Here is a 27,255-nt window from a genome sequence, read left to right as displayed (position 1 = left end):
ACTGTCAGTGGGTGTGAGCTGCGGCTGCCAGTCCCAATCGCTCGTCAGGGCTTCTCCACCTCCCCCTGCCCCTGATGGGCGATCGGGGCAGCAGCTGCTGCTCGCACCTGCTGACTTCACCCGCAGAGAGGGGACCAGGGGTTACAGCGGGAGTGCCCAGGTGGGGGTGCAGAGGATGGGCTGAGACCCGTCCCTGTGCCCACTGCAGCCTTGTGGCCCACAGTTCCTTTCTTTTTTAAATATATTTTATTGTTTTTTTACAGAGAGAAAGGGAGAGGGATAGAGAGTTAGAAACATCGATGAGAGAGAAACATCGATCAGCTGCTTCCTGCACACCTCCTGCTGGGGATGTGCCTGCAACCAAGGTACATGCCCTTGACCGGAATCGAACCTGGGACCTTTCAGTCCGCAGGCCGACGCTCTATCCACTGAGCCAAACCGGTTAGGGCGCTAAGCATTTTTTTTTTATCTGTGTGGCAATGTGCCCACTATACAGTTCCTCATTTTGTTTCGTTTTTCCCCCTCTCTGTTCCTTTTGGAGGGACACACCAAATGATTGCTTTGACTCTGCAGTGTTATGCATTGAGGGAGGGCCCATTCCTGCTGTCTGTGCACAACTGCTTGACTGTTATACCAAGACACAGCAATCCAACGTTTCCCCTCAGTCAGTCTCACCTCAGTCAGTCTCCATGCCTCATTCATCATTTTTGTTGTTTTGCCTTCATTTTTTTCCCAGGTATTTAGTATCATGCTGAGACTAGCCCAGCTTGATATAATGTCAGATTTCCCCACCTTCTCTACGATTGATATCCTAGATAATGGCACTTTGTTAAACTAGATTGCTTTAAGCAAAGAGCCTCTGTTAACATTTTGGTTACATGGATAAAGTAGGTATATCCAGCTAATGATTTTCAAGATGACAGTTTCTGTAATGTGCCTCTGGGACCATGTTGCTTCTTTTGTTTCTGGAAAAGGCATTGGTATGTCAAATTTATTACATGCAAAATTTATTTTTTAACCTCAAGGAACCCTTTCCACAGCTATTATGATGTTCTGCAATTTTTTGCTGCCCTAGACAAAGAAAAACAAATATGATAAATGAACTCATTATATAAGGCAGAGATTCCTAATACTTGTTGGGCCATGCATCCTTTGTCAGTTTGAGGGAGCCAATGGTCCCCTTTTAGCATTTTTATTTTGCATGCATAATTTAAAATACTCACCTTAAGGGAAACCACTTATGTTGAAATTGGGGCATCAACATATTTTTTAAAAAGTTCTGACAGTAATATGTGCTTCTTTATTCATTCAATAACAGAATTTGGTGATGGGTCTAATAACTCATAATTTAAAAGTAGCGACCAGTGATTTTGCTATAAAATATTGCAACACAATATTTTTAAAAATTATGATTTTAGTAGGTATCAAAGTTATAGATAGTGCTAATTCTACAGAGGTTGATTGATTACATTTATAGTTGAAGGGAATGTTAAATTTCAGTTAGAAATCAATGGAAACATAATGTAAAATTTTTCCCATGATGAATACTGTCTCTATCAAAGTTGTCACCTCCACAGACTATAATCATATTTGCATACTATTTCTAATTCCAGAAACTTCCTTGGGAACAGTTTTTCCTCATCTTTTAAGTTCATGATAAGTAATTTTCTTTCAATAGCAGATTTTATTTTTAGAGTCAAAGTCATGGTGAGTTAACCTGTTTATGTTTTGTTTTTTTTTAAGGTATAATTTTAAGGCAGTAAAATTAGTTTCCTTGTTTTATAACTTAGTTTTTAAGTTAACTCCAAGAGAGAGTTAAAAATATTTTGTGAAATGGTAGAAACATGAAATAGACATATAAACTCCCCAAGGTAAATTATTGTAGATAAAGTTCATATGGACATATGTTTATTTAAAAAAAATCTTAGTTCATGAACCGTATGTCATAATTCGGGAGTAGAAATATTCTCCCATTAAACATCAAATTCCATGATTTCAGTATTTGTCTTCTCTGCTTCAGCTTCCTAAACTGCCACATTCCAAAAGAAATGAAGAACTTTATGGTAGAGTCCATTAGTAACTGTTTTTTGGAGTTTCCTAGGATTCTGCTTCATGAAGCATGCCTTCATTTACTTCAAATGGCACTGTGATGCTTTCTGGGAGGTCGTAAGCAGAGCAGAAACAAAGTCTTGTGTGAATCTGTCATCAAAAGTAATCTTGCTCTCCTTCTCACTGAATATTTCATGTAAGTGTAGTGAGTGAGTGATTGACTTCATTCTTCTCTGCTTACAAACCTCTGAGTAACAAACAGCCCATAGATACCGGTAGGTGCTTTCCAAGCATTCCTCTTTTTCCTTCCTCTCAGGGGTTGCTGGTAACTTTGTCAGCTTCTGGTGGACACCAGTAGCCTTGAGATCTCTGGGGATGTTTGCCATCCCTCCCTCAACTTTGCCACAGTTATCAGAGGCCCAGTGGCTGCACTCAGCACTCACTCCCTTCTCCTGATAGGGGACCTCAGTCTCTGTCACTGCTGTCTTGTAGACCTTGCCCAACCGCTAAACTGCATCCTTCTCCTGGGGATAGGAGGGCGAAGGATCGGGACTTGGAGTGCCTTTCTGCAGTAGCAAGTTGCCCCTTTCTCATACACCTTGGTATTGGTGGAAGTGGAGTATCCACCAGTGAAAGTGGGTGACCCCTCTCCCCACTGGGTGCTAGAGGTTGGGTCTTTATGATATCTTGAGAAAAAGGAATTTCTGAGACTCTCATGGGAGGATGAGTGATTTTTATTTGCATGGAATTACATCCTTGGGTTTCAAAGTTCCATTTCCCTTAGTCCAGTCCTGGAGAAGATGCAGTTGGGGATGTAGTAAAGCTAGAAGCAAAGCTAGTGTCCAAAGTTCCTGTTCCACAGTGGATCTGGGTTGTTTAGTATTAGGCTAGTTGCAGGCCATTAGTCCATTGTGTGTGGGGTCCACATGGCCCACAGCAAATGCAAGAGAGTAGGAGCATGAGAATCCCATAGGACAGGAGTCGGTGTGAGCAGGAAAGAGAACTCCTTTGTTTAGGAACTTGAGTTTTGTAAATCTTCCCGTGCTTGCAGAGGCCATGCCTACCCCGGCCAATGACCTACTCCCAGGAGTGATTGGCAAGTACCTCCCTATGTCACCCAGACTTTACTGGGCATGCATCTAAATTGCAGCTGTGTGGCAAAGCTGCACAAATGGCATGCCCATATTATTTGGCCTTTCCCTTGCTCCTTTCCAGTTATTAATAACTGGGTTCATTACAACAGCATCACCTTGACCACTCCCATGTATCAGTTTTCAGCTTTCCATAGCTGCTTCTGCCAGGACATTCCATTCTAATACCCATTAAATTGTATTTTTAGCATGATAGTTCCAATTTTAGAAGTTAAATTGGCTTTGTGAGTTTCCTGAGAATTTAGTACATGCTACTATATTCTTAGAGGAAAACAACACAAGTAGTTTACAAGTAAACTTTCAGTATCTATCTATAAATTCATACTTACTGTAGTTTACTTTTCTTTGGTTAATCCTAACTGGACATATTTTAACCAATTCTTGTAAACCAGAACACTAAGTTCATGGGCCCTAGAATAGTGGTTCTCAGATTTTAGAATTTCTTAAAAGTGTGTTATGACATAGATTGCAGAGTCCCACCTCCTGAGTTCCTGATTTAGCAAGTCTGGGTGGGAACTGAGAATTTGCATTTCTAACACATTCCCAGGTGATATCATGTTATTGGTCTAGAAGCAGAACTACATCTAAAACTACTACTAATCTCTGTTATTCCTAATATAATCTGAATCTCAAATTTTTCCGAGTGTGTGATTTTTAAATTCTTCCAGAAGAGACAACTAAATGGAGATGCATCCAGGCTCACTGGTAACTTACTTAGATTTAATCACCAAATTTTAGGCTTGTTTATCAGATATTAACTCCACAATTTATAATGAAAATTTTTTTATAAACTAGCCCTAAATGGCTACTATTTATGAATTCATATTTTTAATCTGTGCTAAACCAAACTAAGTTTAATTTTTTTTTGTCCCAGCCATTTCTTTGGCCTTTGAACCACATTTTCTAAAGCAAAAAATTTCTAACAGTTTTAAAAACTAAATTTTCACCAAGTTTGTTATCTTGTTAGTTTAAAGTTAAGTGGGTTTTTTGGTTTGTTTTGCTTTTTACAGTACTATTGATAAATGACTTCCAGAATGTGCCTGCTGTGATAGGTGGGAAATGTAATTGATTTTATAGTAGTGTTGAGTGCTCACCTCTGTGACCTACCTGTACTGTGCAGATGTGTGAATTGAATTGGAATGGGAGAAATCTGTTGCAAATCACCACATGCCCCCAGACTTGGCATCACTTTTCCTTTCTCGAGAAAAAATGAAATCAAAGCCATCACATGTTTTTCTGTTTCTTTGTGTGTGTGTGTTTTTTTGTTTGTTTTCCTACTGGCCCTCATGTTCTCACTTTAAAAAACAAATACCTTTTGATTACATGTATCTTTGTTCAGTTGTCTTCCTGAAAGATAACTAATGTTCATATTTTAGGTTGAGGAGGTTTGCATTGCACATAAAAGTAGCCTGGGTTTGGCTTAATTTATGCAAATTGACAGGTGTGTCTCTTTGTTTCAGTGTTCCTACTTCTGTATAAAGCATTCACACAACTGGGCAAGCAGAGTGGCATCAAAGAATGAGCCCAACCTGGGGCACATCAGTCTTGAATTTAAAGCCCAGATGAGTTATTTGTTAGTTATGTGACCTTGGGCAAGTATGAAGTTTCCTTGTCTATGAAATTACATGGAGCCTGTGAGGGATCAGAAACACTAGATATAAAATAGCTGGTACACAGTAAAATCCAATAAATGGAAGTTATTTGGTAGATGTTAATTCTTAAATTTGGTCATAAATCTCACATTTTTCTGATTTCCTCATTTACAAAAGCACAGCTACTATATTTATTTGAAAAGCAAGTTCTAAGTCCCTGAGTAATAATCAGAGAAATGCCTGTGTGCTTCTTACTGAATTTTTATCCAAGGTGATTGATGCTTGTTTGTCCTCCTTTTTGGAGATGAATTTGTGTTTGGTTCATTGAATTTTAATAACCACATCAGAAGTTTTACCAATTTGATCAGACTCTTTAAAGCAACTTTTAAGTATGTAATAGTTATAAATAGGATTGCTATTATGAGCTTGATAAATGTTGAAAATCCCTACCACCTTGCCTAACACATACCGTTTACTCAATAAATATTAGGGATGATTGTTAGTAACTGTAATATTTAGAAATTCCATAATACATGTTTCCAGAATGTAAATGTTTTAAAAAGTAAAGGTGCTATTCCCCATATCCCCTCCCCCATCACTACTTATATGGGTCCATAGTCAGGATGCAAGTTCAGGTATCACTTCAGAGATATTTCACAAAGGGCTGTTTTCTCTTTTATTGCTTTGGCCTCCTGGTCTCCCAGGCCATCGAGGCAGTTTTCCTAATGACTCTGCCCAGCACCAAAGCTGCTGCCTCACAAGTTCTTTTCTAGAGTCTGCCAGGTAATGCCTAAAGGTCAGTCCACAAAGCCAACCTAAGATTTGCCTTTGTCACTCAAGTTTCATTACACTTAAAAGAGAAGATTGAACTCTTACCATTTGCAACGGCATGGATGGAACTGGAGAGCATTATGCTAAGTGAAATAAGCCAGTCAATGAAGGAAAAATACCACATGATCTCACTCATTCATGGATAATAGAGACCATTATAAACTTTTGAACAATAATAGATACAGAGGCAGAGCTGCCTCAAACAGATTGTCAAACTGCAGCGGGAAGGCCGGGGAGGGTGGGGGTGCAGGAGGTAGGGGGGTAAGAGATCAACCAAAGGACTTGTATGCATGCATATAAGCATAACCAATGGACATAAGACACCGGGGGATAGGGGAGGCTAGGGGACTGTCTAGGGTGGGGGGGGGGGGGAAATGGACACATATGTAATACCCTTTGTAATACTTTAAGCAATAAAAAAAACCAAAAAAAACAAACATGTGAATTGGGAGAGGGGACACAGTTCAAGCCATAACTCCATGTATATAAAACCTTTGGAAAATGGAAATAGAGGTGATCTGAAATTGACTGAAGAATTTGCGAAGAGACTAAGTTAAAACTGGCAGAACTGAGTTACTTTTAGTATCAAACAGGCTTTAACCTGCTTTGCCTTGCTTGTAACTCATAGAATACAGCAAAGGTAGTAGGATATCACTCTCACAATTATGTTATCTATAATAATAAAAGGGTAATATGCTAATTAGACCAGACGTCTTCTGGACGTCTTTCCTGTTGAAGCTGGGGCCGGAGGGAAGCCAGCCGGGGTCCCAGGTGCCTGCCGGCGACCAGAGGAAGGAGGCCTAGGTCCTGGATGCCAGAGGGAAGCCCATGCCAGCAGCCGGGGGAAGGAAGGCCCACTCTTGCACAAATTTTCGTGCATCGGGCCTCTAGTTTGTACTATAAGACACTGTCTCACAGGTAGACTCACTATTTCTCCTTTGCTGGCTGAAGAAGTAAGCTTCCATGTTATACGAAAGCTTATGGAGAGGGTCACATGGCAAGACATTGTGGGTGAGTTCTCTGAGCTGAGCATGACAGTTGGCAACAAGCTGGTGTTCTTAGACTTAACAACCAGAAGGAAGGGAATCCTGCCAACAACCAGAGTAAGCTAGGAAGTGGATCCATCACCAACTGAGCCTCCAGATGAGAACCAAACCCTGGCCAGGATCTTGGCTGCAGCCTGGCTGAGGACTTAGCTAAACTGTGCCCAGACTTCTGACCCACAGAGACTATGACAGGGGTGGGCAAACTTTTTGACTCAAGGGCCACAATGGGTTCTTAAACTGGACTGGAGGGCCGGAACAAAAGCATGGATGGAGTGTTTGTGTGAACTAATATAAATTCAAAGTAAACATCATTACAAAAAAAAAAAAGAGAGAATATTGAATATCTATATATATAAAAACCTAAGTGAGGGTTTGACCATTCCACTGGTAGCTATGATACACACTGGCAACCATGGGGCAGACACCCAATGCACAGGCATGGAAACATGGAATGTACTGATGAATCTCAGAGGGAAGGGGTGTTGGGGTCCAGCCCCAGCAGGTCCAGGGGTTCCCAAAGGTGTGGACAGAGCCGGTGAAGAAGGAATGACATGGAGACAGAGTTCAGTTGATCAGCCGCCTAGCCAGGTTCTCTAGTCAGGTTCTCCAGCCAGGTTCTGTCTTTATTCTCCTGTTACATCTGTATTTATACCAGTTGATTTTAATCCTATCCATTCTATTCCAAAGTTTAGGGCATTTGTTATCTCCATTCCAAGGTCACTACTCTATTGTTCTGTTAAGCTACAAGGAAGTAACTAAAAAAGATTATCCTAAGTAAAGATTATGTAGCTTAAGCGTGATTGTTCCTGGTTAAAGTGATTAACTACCCACTTGGCACTTAGTTAAGGGGTTTTACTGATTTATTCCCTTCCTTAGTCCTGTTAATCCCTAACTCCAGGGGAAAATCCCCACCTGGGGAAACAACCTTTCTTTGAGAGGTGACCTTGGTTAAAACACATAGTGCTAAGTAGGGGAGCAAACATATTAAGAACAGTATGCCATATACGCCAGGTCCCTTGAAACATATGCTGTGCAGATGTTTCTTTCCTGCAGCGACTGTGTCAAGCAGCAAGGATGGACTGGCTTCCGGCAAAGGGGGAAGAGGGAGGGTGGGAAGATATTAGCCAAAGATCTTATATGCATACTATAGAACCATTTCTTCTTCTTCTTTTTAAATTGACAAATGGTACAAAGGGCAGGAAGAAGTTAACTTGAATCCTAATTTAAGAATTTTTTCAGTAATAGGGTGTATTATTTCTTTTTTAGCCTACTGCTCTGATGAGCATCAGCATGATACATGTCTGATATCTCTGGAGAAGCATTTACTTCTAGGCAACCACCCTTATTCTCCTTTTCATATGGTTTTGGAATCAATGGATGTACCAAGAAGTGGCTTTGGGTGGGAAAACCTAAAGTCCCTCCCTATAATTTCCATTAGCCTTCCCAAAGCCAACCCCAAATAAGTATAAATCTAGCTCAAAGTTATGTGCTGATTGTGCAATCATCTGCAATGCGTGGTCAAGGTGTCCTTTATCCAATCTAAACGAGGTTGATGTGTCTGGGCTTTGCTAAGCAGCATTTGGTGCCTTCACTGTCCTCCCTTTCACAATTGTAGTGGTGAGAGTTGACCTATCATTTGTTAAGGCTCCTTGACCATGTTTCTGGGGAAAGCATCTCTAGGGCACTGCAAGTAGGATTTAATTAATAGAAATGCAATGTAACACACACGTTTTCTGAAAAGAGGCATGTCTGTAGCCAATGTTTGAAAGATTTCCCTCTGGAAATTGATTGCAGTCCAATAGATTGTCTCTGGGTGGCTTTTGTAGACTTCAAAGAATAAATTTTGCATGGCGTCCTGGAGGCACTGCCAAGATCAGCGCCTGAATACAATTTTATGTTACATAGCCCTGGGTGGAAAATGGGGGCCTCCTGTATTCCCAAAATGAAAGTGTACCCACTGATCATGGGGTCTGCTTGGTGGTGCTTGTTGGCTTGATTTAGGCTAGTGTTTAATGGGGATGAGGGCAGGATTTGCCAGAGGCAAGAACTTCAATGGATTTTTAGTTTTAAAAAGATAAAAGAGGGAAATCAAACTGGTTTGTTAACCTGATTCTTAAACAGCAACTGGAAAACATTTTCATAGCTCTGATGTCTACCAGGAGCAAAGGACTGAGATGGATGATCCACTGAGAATGCCTCTTGCATTAGACCAAGTGAGGAGAGAGCCCCTTTCATTAGATTTTACTCTTCCTGTTGCGTTGCTAGGCATTTTACATTGACATGTACATTTTCATCCACAGTGCTTTAGACTTTAGTCTCTGCACTATGCAAAGCCTGAATTATCAGAACTGGCACACTATCCTAATTACATCCAAATCAGCCCCAGAGGAGTGATCAGTCCCCTTTGACTGATGGTAAATGTCTATTTGGACTAGAGCAGCAGTTCTCAACCTGTGGGGCGCGACCCCTTTGGCGGTCGAACGACCCTTTAACAGGGGTCGCCTATTACTATCCTGCATATCAGATATTTACATTACGATTCATAACAGTAGCAACATTACAGTTATGAAGTAGCAATGAAAATAATTTTATGGTTGGGTCACAACATGAGGAACTGTATTTAAAGGGCCAGAAGGTTGAGAACCACTGACCTAGAGGTTGGCAATCCTTTGTGTAAAGGGCCAGATAGTTAATATCTTACTCTTTCTAGGCTGTAGCTATTTGACTGCAGGGTTGTAGCAGAAGACAATATAGTAGAAATGAATGAGTGTGGCTATATTCCAATAAAACTTTATTTTCCAAAATAGGTGGCAGGCCAGAATTGGTTTGTGGACCTTAGTTGCAGAACTCTGATTTAGACCATTTCTAGTGAATCTATAAAAAGTAGACTATACTAAAAGCTTTAATATTCAAAATAATTATCAGGTATGATCTTGCTTAAAAAGGATCCCAAACTTCACTTTTCCTTAAGAAATTTAGAAGGGCAAGCAAGGGCTCTTAATAGCATACCCTCCAGCCCTAGCTAGTGTTGTTCAGTGGTTAGAGTGTGGCCACACATGGAAAGGTCTTGGGTTCGATTCCAGGTCAAGGGCACTTACCTGGGTTACAGGTTTGGTCCTGCCCTCATGGTTGGGTGCGTGCAGGAGGCAACCAATCTGTGTGTCTCTCTTACACCAATGTTTCTCTCTCTTTCCCTCTCTTCCTCTCCTCCCCCCACCCCTTCTGTCCCACTCTCTAAAAATCAATGGAAAAAATATCCTTGGGTGAAGATTAACAAAAACAAACAAACAAACAAGTAAATAAAATAAAAGCACATTCTATATAGCAGAGGGAGATTGTGTGTCTTCTTAATGTTAGGAAAAGGCAAATGCCAACTGTCAACTACTAGTACATTGATGAAAAAGGAACACCAGTAAAAAGGTGGGACCAAGAGCTGCATCAACTTAGAGCACTGACTGATTTTGGCACAACATTTATAAAGTGTGCACAGAAGTAAGTGCTTTAAGAAGCAGATGGATAAAGTTCAACCAAGAGCATCAATCTTCAAAACACATGGCTCATGACATATCTTTTCTTGCCAGACATAGAGTTGGGTTATTTAAACTATTATTGAAAATTATGGAGTATTTTTCATTAATGAGAAAATAGCTTTCCATGCAGCTAAAAATTAACAGTGTTCTAGATCAGGAATCCACTTCACTGTGGTCCAGTTTGTTCTTATTTTCACTCAGCAATTTAACAGAAAAGTAGGATGGTGACCTGAATAGGTTATATGCTTTCATGACCTACTATTATTTTGGCAGAAATGTTTCAACTGGCTCCATTTACCACTCCTGACAGGCAGGGAGTTCTTTGTTGAATCAAAGCTGCTGCCTTTGATGCACCGACTGCTTCTAACTTTCACCATTTAGGTTAACCATGTTTGAAAATGGATTTGTAATCAATTCATTTTCTCTCTAAAAATTTGTGCTCATAAAATACCACACAGGTTGTAAGTAGTCAAAATAGTTCTCTAGCACTTTTTACAGTATTGGCACAAAGCTTGGGAATAGCATTGCCAGAGTTTACTATTCCAAATTTAGTGTTTATGATTTTTATGTGCATTTTATATTAATAGTACATTTAATCTATAAAATTATATGTAGTTGGTTTTAGATTTTTTAGAATAATACACAAATTAGATCATAGTAGTTATTCTTTTATAATTTGCTTATTTGCCCAATATTATATTGCTAAGATACAAGTATGTTGATAGATATAATCTAGGTTATTTATTTAATTACTTTGTACTATTTCACTGGATAAATTTATGACATATTTACTCTTAAATTGATAGGCCTTTAAATTATTTCCTATTGTCCTCTTTTTCTTTAATGTAAAGCATCCATAAAATATTTCTGTACATGATTTCTTGGGTCAGGTGCAGGAGTTTCTCTAGGGTATACTAGTATACCTCGGGACCAAATTGCTGAGTCAAAGAGCGTACCCATGTCTCTGTCTCTGGAATATTGTCAAATTGCTTTCCAAAGTGGATTTACCAGGTCACTCACCCTCTAATTGTATGTGACATCTGTGTGCTCCGCATCCTTGCCAGCATATAGTATTGCCAATTTAGTGGGTAGGAAATAATATTTCATTATGGGTTTAATTTGTATTTTCCTGATTACTAGTAAGATTGCATATTTTGTCATGTTTTGTTTTGTCATTCATACTTCTTATTCTTTGTATATCCTGCTTTTATAATTTTCTAATGATTTCATTTATTTATAAAATTGATGTGGAGAGCATATGTATTTATTATTATTATTATTATTTGCATCTAAGAGTTAAAAAAATATTTTTTTGCTTAATCCCTTCACCTTTTTCACCCAGTCTCTCAACCCATCTCTCCTCTATCAGCTGCCAGTCTGCTCTCCATGTCTGTAAGTCTACCTCCACCCTGCCCCCTCATTCATTCTGTTCATTAGATTCCATACATTAAGTAAAATCATGTGGTATTTGTCTTTCTCTGACTGGCTCATTTCACTTAGCATAATATTCTCTGGGTCCATCCATGCTGTCATAATTAGTAAGATTTCATCTTTTTTATGACCAACTAATACTCCATTGTGTAAATGTACCACAGCTTTTTTTCTTTTTTACCCACTGATGGGCTTTTGGGCTGCTTCCAAATCTTGACTATTGAAAATGATGTTCGAATGAACATAGGGGTGCATATGTTCTTTCAAAGCAGTGTTTCCGGTTTCCTCAGATATATTCCACAAGGCAGTTCCATTTTTAATGTTTTCAGTTAATTCCATGCTGATTTCCACAGTGGCTGCATCAATCTGCATTCCCACCACCAGTGCACAAAGGTTCCCTTTTCTCTGCATCCCCACCAACACTTATTGTTTGTTGATGTATTAGTGAGAGTCATTTTGACAGGTGAGATGGTATCTCATTATGGTTTTAATTTGCATCTCTCCGATGATTAGTGATAGGGAGCATCTTTTCATATGTGCATTGGCCATCTGTATGCCCTCTTTGGAGAAGTGTCTATTCAGGTCCTCTGTCCATTTTTTTAAAAATAGAATTGGGGTTTTTTTTGGTGTTGAGTTAAATAAGTTCCTTATGAACTTTGGATATTAGTTTCTTTTCTGATGTATCATTGGAGAATATGTGCTCCCATTCAGTGAGTTGTCTTTTCATTTTGTGGATGGTTCCTTTGGCTGGGCAAAAACTTTTTAGTTTGATATAGTCCCATTTCTTAATTTTTTCTTGCCCAAGGAGATATATCAGAAAAAATATTGCTAAGAGAGATGTCAGAGATTTTTACTGCCTATGTTTTCTTTTAAGAATTTAATGGTTTCTAGTCTTACATTTAAGTCTTTAATCCATTTGTTATGGTATAAGAAGGGGGTATAATTTTATTTTTTTTTGCACATATCTGTCTTATTTTCCTAACACCATTTACCAAATAGACTATCTTTGCCCCATTGTATTTTCTTGCCTCCTTTGTCAAATATTAATTAATCACAAAAGCATGAATTTATTTCTGGGCTCTCTACTCTGTTCCACTGATCTATATGTCTGTTTTTATGCCAGTACCATGATGTTTGGATTACTATGGCCGTGTATTATAGTTTGATATTAGGTAGTGTGATTCCTCCAACTTTGTTCTTCTTTCTCATGTTTGCTGAAGTTATTTGGGATCTTTATGGTTCCATAGAATTTTTGGAATATTTGTTCTAATTCTGTGAAATACACCATTGGTATCTTGATAGGAATTATGTTGAACCTATAGATTGCTTTGGGTAATATGGACATTTTAATGATGTTAATTCTTCCTATTCATGAGTGTGGTGTATACCTCCATTTATTTGTATCTTCTTCAGTCTGTCTTCAGTGTCTGAGTAGTCTTTTATATTCTTGGTTAAATTTATTTCAAGGTATTTTTTGATGCAATTGTAAATGGGATTGTTTTCCTAGTTTCCCTTTCTGACAGTTCATTATTGGTGTACAAAAATGCAATTGATTCCTGGATATTTATTTTTCATCAGCTATTTTACTGAATTCATTTATCAGTTCTACTAATATTTTTGGTGGAATCTTTAGGGCTCTCTAGAACAGCATCATGCCATCTGCAAATAATGACAGTTTACTTCTTCCTTATAAATCCTTTTTGAACTACAAAATCTTTTCCTCACCAGTGAATTAGCATAGCATTTTTCCATCTGTGGATTAAGATAGCAGTTAACTCATTGTGTAACATTTTGTTTGTGTATCTCTTTCTCTTATAAGGCTATGAATTCAAATGTGAGCAGGGACAGACATTTTTATTTTTATTTTCTTAGTCCTTGGCACAAAGGTGACATTCAGCAAAATTGCTTGAATTGAATTGAGAATGTCACTTAATTTAACATGTATGCTATTATAAAATTTGAGATTTTTACTTACATCATTTTGAAAGCATTTTTGTCAGTCTTAGTCATGTGATATATACATATATATTTACATGCATACACACACATATAAATACATATCACTTGAAAGAGTGACAATTTACAATGGAGTCAGATTAATTTGGTCCTTTTATTAAACTTTAAAGTAGGGCTTCCCTCAATTTGCAGGCAGACTTTCTCTTAGAACACTTCTAAGGTCAAGATAGGTTAATATATTCGGGTGGGATTGAAATAACAGATGTATTGCTATTTCTAGTCCTGAGCTGTTGGGGAAGCAAGGAGGAAGGAGGCATAATTGTACAATGCTTTGTCATCTTAGCAGCTCATCAATATTAGCAGCTGACACAGGCAAGTGTTTGCTAATGAATTCTATTGGCTGACACTGACTTTGTCGTTACAACCATTGCTTCCTTGACATCTCTTAGATTGGCATGTGGCACAAGACTCCGTGCGCAGCTGGTACCTTGGATTTGAACGTACTGTGAGTTCTCTGGCATTGTTAGTACAATTCCTTGTTATTGTCACCATGTCATACCTTTGACATCAAAAATGGCTGCATTTCGTCTCTTTGTTTATTGCTTTATATCACAGTAGTTATGTTTTAGTTGATAGGACTTTTTATAGTGGCAGCAGATAACATGTTAAATTAGCTATGGACTGATGCATGCTCAATTTTTGAATTGCTCAAGGAAAGTTGATTTTAGTAAGACTTTATATAATGTGAAGCAATTTAAGTAAATTGTGGGTTGCAGTGAGAATCATGAATTTGGAGAACTGCTTTTTATGTAAGATGAAACTGTTTTTGACTAAACTTGAGGTTATATATATTTTTTATTTTTAAACATTTTAAGTAGAAGAACTTGGGATTGTAAAAATGTATTATCATTTGAATGATTATTCTTAGAATATGTTTCAAAATGCAATTTTAACTTCTATTTATTTATTTATTTATTTATTTATTTGCAATTTTAACTTCTTAACATATTCTTAGTTATGCATTGGGATTACAAAATATAGAAGCCACAATTCTCGCATTTCCCCCTTTATCTTTCCTTGAACTTCTCTCTCTCTCTCTCTCTCTCTCTCTCTCTCTCTCTCTCTCTCTCTCTTTCTCTCTCTCTCTCTCTCTCCCCCCCCCCCCTTTTTCTTATCTCTGTCTCTCCTGATCCCTCCCTTCTCTCTTTCCTAATCTGGCATCCAAACATTTTTCCCCTCTTCAGGTGAAACTTAGCACTCAACTTTTAAAGTTTTATTACCTGTTCCACCCTCCCCCCCCCCCCCCCCCCCCCCCCCCGCCAAAGTGTCCTTTGAAACTAAGAATTATCCACAGTAGTGACTGGAGATAAGATTGCTATTTATGGTGCTGCACATAATTACACTTACTGTTGGGTGTGTCAAGTCTACGATGATGGAATAATAAATGGGTACTGAATGTTCCTGCAGCTTTTATTTGTGAGGCATGGCTCATGCAGTCAGGGTCACATTACCTAGATGTAAGTGAAATAAAACCGGGAGAAGAGGACTTATCTAACCCACCATGAAGGCATTTCAGAGTGATTTGATTGTTTTTCTCTACTTTCTAGCAGGTGGCTATGTGTACATGTGCAATAGCTGGAAAAATTTTTAATTTGGGTTAATAAGAAAAGTACTCTTTGCCTTGCAAATGCAGGCATCTTTTTTTCTTCTAGAATTCTTCAAATTGGGATGATTAGTACATTTTCATTGTCTTTTCAGCTGTAACTGTTCACAATGTCCTTGTTGTTGTAAAGGCCTTTTCACCTCACAGTTAAGGGGGCAGTTGAATCGTGAATTTTTATTGCAGAAATTCAGCACTTGTGAAGTTCTGTAAAATTTTGTCTTTTCTTTCTCTCTTTCTTTCTCTCTTTCTCTTTCTTTCTTTCTTTCTTTCCTTCCTTCCTTCCTTCCTTCCTTCCTTCCTTCCTTCCTTCCTTCCTTCCTTCCTTCGTCTAAAAAGTTATTTTGCTAAGACTTGAATGTTTTTTGAGATGATGTCAGGAGTTACTCTAGAAATGTGTTCAGATTTTATGAGAAACATTCACTTCTTGGGAGACCCAATAGGATGGATAGATCTGATTTCTAATCCACTGCACTTATCCTGTAGATTGCCTTTCATGGTAATTGCATCCATAGGAGAATTTTTATCTTTAGTAAATCATGGGCTCTACCTGGGCGTTCTCACGTCGATAACGAGGGGCAGGGCCAGGTTAACCTGAGAGTAACATCTCCACCCTACTCCTTCCCCTGACTCCAATCTCATAGTATCTAACTGCCTACTACCCCAAGTGGCATCTCTGAGACACACAGTTCTGAGAAGCATTGTAGGACAATAGTTGAAGTTATGTTGCCATGGAGTTAGGCAGACTTGGATTTGAGTTCTACATTTATCATTTGCTTGGTGTATGACCCTGTGAGAGGTTAACTATTTTAAAAATATTCTTAGGACTTTATTTTTAGAGAAATTTAGCCTCTAATTTCATGTTTACCATGATATCATAACTATGATCACCAACACTGATTATGTCAAAATTCTGTCTGGGGTGTTTGAAGATAGCAGGTTTCTCATTTGTAGCTAGGACACTGGTCAACAAAAGGAATCAATGATTAAAGGGTGGAAGCCCAGCAGGGTGAGTCTTAGCAGTTTTACAAGGACAACTGTGTAGTGTCCTGTGAGAAGCCTTTACCTTATCAAGTGCAGGTCTGTTGCTTTTAAGAGATTATTGTGTATAATCTCTTACAGTTGTCTTCACATTAAGCATCTACTCATGCTCATTTTCTTATTCATGTCCCCAGAATTCTAGCCTCATCTCAAGGCATCTCTTATTTCCCCCCCTTGGCAGTCTCATAGCTTTTTAAACTTTATTTTCCTTTATCTTGGTGACTTCTAAGTCTACATTTACTACTCTCACTTCTCCTGAATTCTAGTTGTATATTTCCATCTTCTACCTGCAGCCCAATAATACCTCAAGTTTATTATCTAATCTAATAATTGACAAACATGGTAATTGACTGTACCTTCGCTACACCTCCCATTGGCTAATCAGCGTGATATGCAAATTAACCACCAACAAAGATGGCAGCTAATTTGCATACTGCAGGCACAGTGGGACAGCGGCATCCCACCTGCCCCGCCGCCATCTAGGCCTGCTATCTGCAACCCAGAGCGGCAGGCATCCCATGTGCGACCCGACCCGGGGCTCGCGGGCAGGACCGCGGCAATCCCCACCACCTGCCCCACCTCAATCCGGCCCTCCCGTGGGGGACCCGGTGTTAGCAGACTGGAAGGCGGCTCCGGCCGGAGCAAAGGCCTGGGTCCCGGGTGCCCGAGGAAAACCAGTGCCGGAGGAAAACCAGTGCCGGAAGCTGGGGTGGGGGGGGGGAAGGTGTATTGCACGAATCTTTTCATGCAACAGGCCTCTAGTCTCTATAATAAAGTGATTGCTCTTCTATTTTGCTAGTGGCATTAGTGTGTTTCAACTCTATTTTTTAAATTTCAAAATAGAATAAGTTTCTAAGTGTAATCTCTAATTTTATTTATATATATGTTTCATATACTTAATGATTCAAAAAGTAGGAACATATACTACACATATTCCCTGAAAAACTTATTAAAATATATGAACTGCAAAACACAGGAAACAACAAAAAATGAGGAAGTGTTTTAAAATAAAATGATAAAAACAGTTGCTAAAATATTTGTTATAGCAATGAATATAAAGGGAACAAATATCTTCTTTAAGGCCCTCATGGAATCCTACCACCTCAAAAGTCCTATATAATAAAAGGCTAATATGCAAATTGTCCCCTGGATGGGGAGTTCGTCCGGGAGTTCAACCAGGAGTTTGACTAGGGGGCAGGGCTGGCTGGCCAACCACCTGTGGCCCCTCCCCCCAGCCAGCCCTGCCCCCGATTGGCTCCCCCCCATCAGGGGTGGGGCTGGCCGCCCAATCGCCCATGGCTCCTCCCCCAGGCTGGCTTGGCCTGATTGGCACCCCTGTCGGGGCAGGCCAGCTGGACCCCACCTATGCACAAATTCGTGCACCGGGCCTCTAGTAATGTATAAATTTCTTAGACTGCATTGCGAACTCTGTAATCTCTCCTGGACCCATCATAACCAGCCTGATTCATATGTCCTAAGTCCTAGATAAATGGAACTGTTTTCTATGCACACACCAATTTTGGCCTTAGCCTTGCTTACATTTAACACCTTTGCATGTTTGTTCATTTGTTTTCTATGTGCACTTACTCCTTGGGTAGGGGCTATAATTGAATATCAAGCCCTCAAATGATCTATATATCTTGATATTTCCCACATTTATATTTTCAGACTAAACCTCACATTCAAACTCCTGATTCAACATCTTTACTTAGATTTCTACAAGACCTCTCCAACCCTGCATGTCCAAAATTTAACTCCTATTCTTTCTCAGTGTAGATTAGTTAGTTTTTGTCCCATTTCAGTTAAAGGCAACTCCATTTTTTCCAGTCACTCAATTCCAGATCTTTGGAATAATCATTAACTCCCCTCATCTCCCATACCCCACAGCCAGTCCATTAGCATCACTATGGCTCTCTCCTCAAAACAAATTCAATCTCCCCAGTTCTAACTTCCTCCACAGCTACTATCTTGGTCCAAACCCAATCTTTTCTTGCCTAGATTTAGTGCAAAATTAGTGCCCCCTCTTCTCTCTCTTTGCTTCCAACCCATGTTACCCTACGGTCTGCTTGCTTCTAACCAATATGCCATAAGAATTTTTAATACATGCAATACCTGACTATTTAGTCAGCGGCACTGACCTCTTGTACTTAGATTGTCAAATAAAAAAAATGACAACAGCCAACGTAACAATAGCTGTCCAGGTGAATGAATCAAAATTATATATTTTTTTGTCAGATCAGCAAAAATTATATTTTTTTGGTGTACTGCAAAATTTTAGTAAATAGTTTATGGGTGCCATAGATTTTAAAAAAAAGGATGAAAATTACTGGTCTATTATCTTCTTTTATTTTTAAGTGTAAACATTTATTCTCTTGCAAAATTTTAGATTCTCCCACTCCCAGCCCTTTCTGGGACATTTTGCCAAAGCAAATCAGTTTAAATAAGCCAATATGATTAGTGTCTATTGCCCAATAATTGCCTGTACATATAAAATAAAGTGATTGTTCAGTTATATTTTTGCTTCAGGCTAACAAAGGATTCATTGTCCCTTTTTGATAATTGATACTTGTGATTTGTTAGAAACAAGGTAAGCATATTTTGTACTAATATGTTTTAATATAAAGTATATTTTTTTAATATTTTTACCTTTTTATATTTCACTTGATATTAAAAATATCAAAGCTACAGAAAAGTTTCAAGAATAGTAAATTTCAAGAAAAGCAAAAATCCTTCATCTAGATTCACCAATTATTTAACATTTTGACATATTTGCTTTATACCTCTATATCTATCATTTGTCTATTTATCTAGCTATCATTTTTCTTGAACCAATTGAGAGTAATCTATGAATATTATGACATTTCATTCCTAATAGCTCAGCATGGATTTTTCTAAGTATAAGAAAATTTTCTTATGCAACAGTTATCAAATTTAGGAAATTTAGCATAGATACAATAATGTTTCCTAACATGTACCCTATATTAATTTTCTCCATTGTTACTGCTCTGATCTCACATTCATCCTTTCTTTTCTGGAGTAGTGCAAAATAATCACACTGCCCTTTTATAATACAAAGTAGGGCAAAAGTAGGTTTACAGTTGTGAGGATATGAAACAGAATTCTTGTATTATTGTTTATTAATTATTGTATTTTTCATATGAACAACTGTAAACTTACTTTTATTCCACTCTGTATTGCCCTTTATAGCATTATTTCTTTTCAATACAGAATACAGTCTGGGGTCATGTTTCATATTTACATATCATGTCTTTTTGGTTTTCTTTATATAAGATAGTTTCTCATCTTTTCTTCGTCTTTTTTGATATTGACATTTTAAAAGTGAGGAATATTTATTTTGTAGTCCTTTTATTTGGGTGATTTTTGCTGTTTCCTTCTTATTAGATTCAGGTTATTTTTGACCAGAATGAAATATAAATGACATAGTCTTCTTATCATATCATACATATCATATCATATCACATCATGCCAGAAAGCACATGATTTCAGTATTTTCACTTAATGTTGATGCCAATGAACACTTGTTTAAGGTGGTATCTACCATACTTGTTCCTTTTGCAATTAATACATAGTCTATGAGGAGATATTAAACCCCCTTGTATTAACTTCTTTTATTTTTCTTGTATGGTTTAATGTTGTCAATTCTAAATCTGTTAGGTTAATTTGTTTCTGTTTAGATTAACTTTTAGGATCCCCTCCATTATTGTTGATTTGATTTTATCTTTTTAAACATGTAAAACATTGGCATGATTTTTAAAATCAAAACTATGCAAAGAAATATAATTTAAGATATAACTCCCTCCTGCTTTTTCCTTCCCTCCCCCCACTTTAAGTAATCACTATTTATTTCTGTTTTATCTTTCCTGTTTTCTTTCCTAATATAGTAATCAGAATGGCTCTTTCAGAAGAAACACAGTGAAATCATGTTACTGCTTTGCTCCAAATATTCCAATAGTTTCCCATCTCACTCAGAATAAAAACCAAAGCCCTAGTGTCTGACAGACCCTCATGATCTGGCCCATTCTCAAGCACTGTTGTCTCACCTCCTGTGGCTCTTCCCCAGGATCCCTCATCCTCAGCATCGTAGCCTCTGCTCTTCAAATATGACACATATTTCCCCATCGTTGGGTCTTGGCTTTTGCTGTTCCCTCTTCCTAGAGTATAGATATGTGCATGGTTTATTTCCTCACTTTTCTCAATTCTCTTCTTAAATGTCACCTTCAAGGAAGTCTTCCCCAGTTCAATCTATTTACATCTATTTTACTCCTATCCTCGGACCTTCTGGTGCTCCCTATCCATCTTCCGCCTATCCCCCCCTCCCCCCAGCACTATAACTTCTAACATGGAACATTTATTTTATTTATTGTCTGTCTCTCTCCCATGGAACAGAGGCTTCAAAAGAGCAGGGGTTTTATGTACTTAGTGCACTTTCGTATTTCTAGGACCTAGAACAGTGCCTAACACATAGCCAGTGCTCAGATCAGTATTTATTGAACAAACAATGAGTGAATGAACATGTTTGAGGAGATAGCAGTAGAGAACGGCCTTTGAAAGGTCCATACCATTATGGCATCAAAGTTATAACACTACACTGTGGCTGCAACACTTTGGCAACTGTGAGGGTGGAGAGTAGGGAGGTGTGACACAATCTGCTTCAGGGATGTAAACTGCTGAGGAGGTGGAAGTTTCTAATTTACAGCAAATAGCTTTGGGGTTTTGATTGTTTATTAATATGAATGAACTGAATGAATTAATTGAGGTGGGTGGTTTCATAGAGGGAACATATTTTAAGTAAAGGAAGTGTTATTCAAAGAAAAAAAGGAAATCAGGAAGGAAAAATAAAGCACATGGGAATGAATGCAATGAAAAGGGCAAAGGAATCAGACTAGTAAGGAGACCCTTGAAAGCTCCTGGTGGCTCCTCCTGAGTGGGCCTGCTTCTTCACCCTGGGACGCTGGTCAAGTAAGCGTGTGTGTGGCAGTGAGACCACAAGGGTATGTTTGTTGGAAGAACATTACTTTGCCCAAATAAAAGAAAGCAGATTTAGCCTGGGCGATGCTGCCATTTGCGGAACTGATTAAGAAGAGTTTACCTAAAAAGCACAAAATAACTTCAGATGCTTATGAAGAAAATACCTTTCTTAGGCCCTTCCACAGTGTGAGATCCTTGCCCTTTGCCAGGAGGCTGCCTGCCAGTTGGAAGCCGACTTTCCGTAGGGCCGGAAGCTGTACTTGGGGAATGCGTCCAGAGGGAGAACATCTGGAGGGGTTGAACTTACTCTTTACTGAACTCAACTTCTTGAACGGAGCAGCTCCCTTTGGGAGTCTTCCGAAAGGGCTATGGTGTTATTTTCACTTTAGTTCTTGTTCCAAAGATAAAATATGCATATTCTTATGCTAATGTGTTTTCCAGCTATCACACATTTAATTTAAGGCAGGTGGTTTTGGAATTGAGGTAAAACAGTTTGTCTTTTCTGAAGAAAGTCCAAGGGAAAGAGAGAAATGTCTGAGAGGGCTTTGAGGCATCGAACTTCCTGAACATCGAACTTTGAGGTCAGATGCTGGAGGTTCAGGGAGGAAGAGGTAAGAACATGACCTAAGTGGGAGACCTGAGAAACAGGGCAAGACACACCAAATGGACTGGCAGTGTCTTACCCTTTTTTGCTTTCCTTGTGTTTCTGTATCAGATGAGACAACCTTGATGCCAAAGTTGAAAAAGACAAGTGAGCATGAGCAGCCATAGACTGTGTCATTACTTAACCTTATCCATGAATTTAAATGCCACCCATCCAATGGTTATCAATGAAAATGGAGTATCCACTGGTGAAAGTGGGGGATCTCTTTCCCCACTGGGTGTTGGAGGTTGTGTCCTAACAATATCTTGAGAAAAAGAATTTTCTGAGACTCACGTAGGAGGATGAGTGACTTTTATTTGTGTGGAATTACATCCTTAGGTTTGCAAAGTCCTATTTCCCTTAATCCAGTCCTGGAAAACGTGCAGCTGGGGATTCAGTAGAGCTAGAAGCAAAGCCAGGGTCCAAAGCTCTTGTTCTGTGGTGGAGTTGAGTCCAGTGAAGCATTAGGCTAGTTGCAGTCCATTAGTCCATTGTGTGAGAGGTCCACGTAGGCAAATGCAGGAGCATGAGACCTCTGCAAGCCAGGAGTCAAGCGTGTGTGTGTGTGTGTGTGTGTGTGTGTATGCGTGTGTGTGTGTGTGTGTGTGTGTGTGTGTGTGTGTGAGAGAGAGAGAGAGAGAGAGAGAGAGAGAGAGAGAGAGAGAGAGAGAGAGAGAACGCCTTTGTTTAGGAGCTTACCTTAAACCTTCCTGTGCTTGCAGCGGCTGTACCTATTCTGGCCAATGACTTGTTCCCAGGTGTGACTGACAAGCAAGTATCTTCCCTATGTCACCCAGACCTTACTGGGCATGCGTCTATTCTTCCTTTGTCCAGTCCCTTCCCCTAGGATCTGCAGGGAACAGATCTGGACAGTGTTAAATTGCAGCTTCCTGGCAAAGCAGCACAAATGAATGCCTATATTATTTGGCCTTTCCTTTGCTCCTTTCCCCGTATTAATGACTAGGTGAATACAGTGGTATCACCACCATCTCTCGATCGTATTCTTTAAATTACAGGAGTATCAAAGAATGTCTCCTGAAGCACATCTGTATCTTATGTGTTAGGGTAAATTGGCTTCTCAACTTGGTTGGGTACTGTTTACCAGTCCCAATCAGGCTCAAAAAGCATTGTGACATAAAATCAGCTACTTTGCACTTGAATAATTTAAATTATTCCTATTACAGTGGTCTCAAGATGAGTAAGCACATCACAGTGCTTGTGCCAGGCAGGGGGAGAAGTTTTTAATCTATATTAATTTTTATTTTCACTATTTTAATTTCCACTTAGGTGCATGGTTAACATGACATATTGTGCAAGAGCACATACATAAGATAATAAATATTCATATAGTGAAAGCATGTGCTCAAATTATTTTATCGGTGGGTACATACTCCAGAAACCTTGGTGACCACTGTCCCAGTATGCCCTTTGATACCCTTACGTCAGCTTAAACAGTCTTTATGTGCTAGTACCCTGAGACTGGGGCTTCCTCCTTCAGGAAGTATCTAATAAACACGTAAGAGCTTCAAGCATTATAGAGGATGCAACCCATACTGGAAGGGAATTTCTTTGTCTTCTTTTTCAATGGGCATGCTCATTATTATGTTATGGATGATACCTGAATAAATTTTTTAAAGATACTTTTTAAAGTAACATTTCCCCCTACAAATTAAAAAAAAATGGAGGGTTACAACAAAACACTTGAACTGTTTCTGGTGGAACCTAAAAAACAGAAAGAAAATATAATATTTAGATAAAATTATGGTGTATTTTTTAAAAAATTGTGCTCCCATAACAAAAGTACATTTAAAAGTACAACATAAGCATTTTTCTTTTAAAGAAACCTGATTTTCTCCAAAAATTTTAATTGTATTAGTAATAAATTGATTCAGGATTTAAAAAATATGTATAACTGAATTTGCAGAGATTCTATAGACAGTGGGGCCTTGACTTACGAGTGTCCCATGTACATTTAGCCATGCTGAGTTACATAACTTTATTTATTGAAAAGAGAAGTCCTTTCATAATAATAACATTTCAACAAGGCTAAAATATCTATTTTCAGGGTGTAAATACTATTGGGAATTGCCTTAACTGAGCTTGAATTTTGGACTGCTTGGTCTTTTATATCACCTGAAAATGTTTATATCCCAAGGCCATAAGATAATTTTACTCCCAGTATTTGAAGCTGTGCCTTTTCTTTTAATAGAGTGCAGAATGTGATGGAACATATATTTCGGGTCTGAGCATTGAGGGTTAGCTGAAGGACCCGGATTTAGGACAGTTTTATTTCTAATGGATGGCTCATGCAACTCAAATTCTGAGACCATCCTTCACAGAATGGCTCTGCCTGACCATCTGAATCTTTCAGGAATCAGAATCAGAATGCCCTTGAACAGCATTTCAAGAAACAAAACAAAACACTGTCCTGTAACATCAAATACACTTGAAGAATTTGCTAACACTTGAATTAAATCCAAATATTGAGTTTATCTTTACACTAAAATCTCTATTGAACATTTTTTAAGTATTTAGTTTGAACTGCTGCCAAACTTCAACATTTTCAAAGATTATGGAACGGTAACAAAACTAGGCCATTAGTATATACTCTGAATTAAATTGGATTTGATCCAGGGCATTTGTCTTATTTCCCTGAATTAAATCTCCTCACAGCAGTCGCATCTTCATGGTGCCCATTCCACCATAACTAATTTTTAATTCATCTTTGCTGATAGTACCTCTCCCCAACAAGGTTTTCAATATCCTTACCTCTCATTTGGGAGTATCATTCTTAGAGAGTTGAAATTGAGTTGAATAATCTATGAGTTTTTATTTGTTTTCTGATTCTTTATTTCCTTTCTTGTGCTGTTGCATATTAGGAGTATGCAGAAAATGAGCAGTTCTCAGAATTCACCTTCCTATCATTAGATGGAATCTGACCTTTGACCTTTGAGTTTTCTCCTCAACTCTTCCTCACTGCTAACCCCCAATATGTCTTCTCTGGCAGAAAATGCTCAGACTGCTATAGAAAGCATACCAATTATTTTATAAGGATGTGCTGAGATACAAAAGTTATGCACAACAACTACATTGAAGGGTACCTATTCTCTCTTAGAGTCAACTAGATTTACAAATTACTCAATCCTTCTCAGGAAGATACACCTCCATAATCAGTTGTCATGTTTGATAGCCTTATTATAAGTCTTTCACTTTAACTTGTTTTTATTTTCACTTTTTATCCAGAACAACTTCCTTTGACCACTAAACTATTAATCCTTCTGACTCCAAGACAGACACTTTGACCCTCTCAGTTGGAGCCACTGGTTGGTATGGGCTCCAGTTGTATGCAGGACATTTCATCTGGGTTAAGTGTTGTGTGTGTGTGTGTGTGTGTGTGTGTGTGTGTGTGTGAGAGAGAGAGAGAGAGAGAGAGAGAGAGAGAGAGAGAGAGAGAGAGAGTCTTACACACACACACACACACACACACACACACAAGACAGATAGCAGATGATTTTGGCATGCATGACTTTAAAATTCTCCAAATCATGGAGTCATAAATTGACCTGCAACTAAGTTGAACCTGAACTTGAATTCCATGTATTTGAGGTTAATGTAGGGGAGCAAGTTACTTGGCTAGAGCAAGGTTACTCAGCCTCAGCAAGGTTGACATTTTGGGCTAGATAGGTTGTTGTTGAGGGAGGCTGACCAGTGCATTGTAAGATATTTAGAGACATCCTTAGCCTCTACCCATTAGATGCCAGCAGTACACCTCTCCCCCATGTTGTAATAACCAAAAATGTCTTGAGACATAATCCTTGGGGGTCAAAATAGCCACAGGTTGAGAACCACTTCTGGGTTATAAATGGAAGTTAGGCCATTGAAATTTGATTCCGGAGAACACATTCCTTTCATAAAATTACATAATTATCTTGAGTTTTTGTTTTTTAAATATGCTTACTAAATATGGAAAACTAAATACTATAAAATCTATATTCCTTTAAAAGGAGACGTCTAACAGCTGAAGCCTCTAAAAATCTTTTTCAGTGAAGTTTGAACTAAATACTATCTCTTTTTCTGTTGAATAGCACTGTTCCCAACATAGGCATTCTTCATAGACACCGTTTGAGAGAAATTATTGATCAGCTGAATTTAGGAGAACATGGAGAATGGAAAGATTTTATTCAAGGAATATGGCCAGGAGACTGGATTAGCCTTGTCCATAAGATAGGAATAAGGGTGTGTTTTCAAGATCCCTGGAAAGTAAATGAGCAAGTTCCAAATAAATGGTAATTTTGATGACTGCTAATGAAATCTAACCATTCCTCCATTGAGGTAGAGAACAAGCAAATGACTTGGCTTTTAATGTCTGGGAACAGCCCCAAGTGCTCCTAGGATCAACTCTCATGATCCTTCTAAACCCTAGGCCTCCCCTTATAGATCTCTTTTAATTATACTCACGTCTGTTGTTTGAGAACTTGTAAACATTCAGCACATTCACACATTCCTATTTACTCTCTCATTTCTATGTACTTAACTAATTTCACGATTTCTGCTTTTTAATTCTTCAGATTTCAGAGTCATTTCTCTACTCAGCAAAATTGGCACTGAACTGAGCTTGTGTTTCTGAATACTAATCCACGAAGATAGTTTTCAGAAGGGAAATTGCAGCTAAGTGAAGCACTGATAATTTGTCAACCTGGATTCTTTGTACAACATGACTTGACTAGGATCTGGAATTAAATACCCGAGAGAGAGGATTAAAAATAGAAGGGGTTTCAATTTCAGAGCGTGAATTCTTGCAGTGTCTTTCCTGTCCTTTTCATTCCATTTATCACATACCCTGGCAGTACCATTTCTGCAAATGAGGCAGTGTTTCCTCTGGGACTTCCAGATTAAAATGGAACCAAAAGGGCTGAATTCTTTTGGCTGGATTTTTCTGCAGACGGGGGAGTTGCCATCTCAAGGCAAATTGTAACATATTGGCCTAGAACTAGCATATATGGCACCTTTCAAATGGAGACCAGAACTGGAAAGTTTTGCCTTTCTTACATATCTTGATATATGTTTGATTCATTTCAATATGGGCCCATATTTGATGATGGGCTGGGAAACATCTCATTTGGTCTTGTTTCATTTACTTGTAGGCAAATGGTACCATGAGAGTTGGGCAGGTTTTTCAGAACTTTTTCTTTGTTGGTCATATTTTCCATTCAAAATATATTACTATAGGTATGATTACATTATATCTATAATGTAGCAAATGTATTATTACTATTAATATACCAATAGTGTTATAAAAATGACATAAATAGCATGATAATAGAATTCATAATCAT

General features: G+C 38.5%; 1 protein-coding gene across 11 annotated transcripts in view; it reads left to right on the top strand.

Moving 5' to 3' along the window:
* Nucleotides 1-27,255, top strand: part of MLIP (muscular LMNA interacting protein) — a 249,534-nt gene that overhangs the window by 62,057 nt on the left and 160,222 nt on the right. Inside the window, exon 1 of one of the 11 annotated variants that reach the window (XM_059701373.1) lies at nt 13,903-14,091. The exons of the other annotated variants lie outside the window; for them this stretch is intronic. The gene's annotated coding sequence lies outside the window, so the exon portion shown is untranslated. Of the gene's footprint in view, nt 1-13,902; nt 14,092-27,255 lie in introns of those variants that run through there. 11 annotated transcript variants of the gene reach the window in all.

Source organism: Myotis daubentonii, chromosome 6 (assembly GCF_963259705.1).
Source record: "Myotis daubentonii chromosome 6, mMyoDau2.1, whole genome shotgun sequence".
Classification (NCBI taxonomy): domain Eukaryota; kingdom Metazoa; phylum Chordata; class Mammalia; order Chiroptera; family Vespertilionidae; genus Myotis; species Myotis daubentonii.
This window is presented reverse-complemented; position numbering and strand designations above follow the sequence as displayed.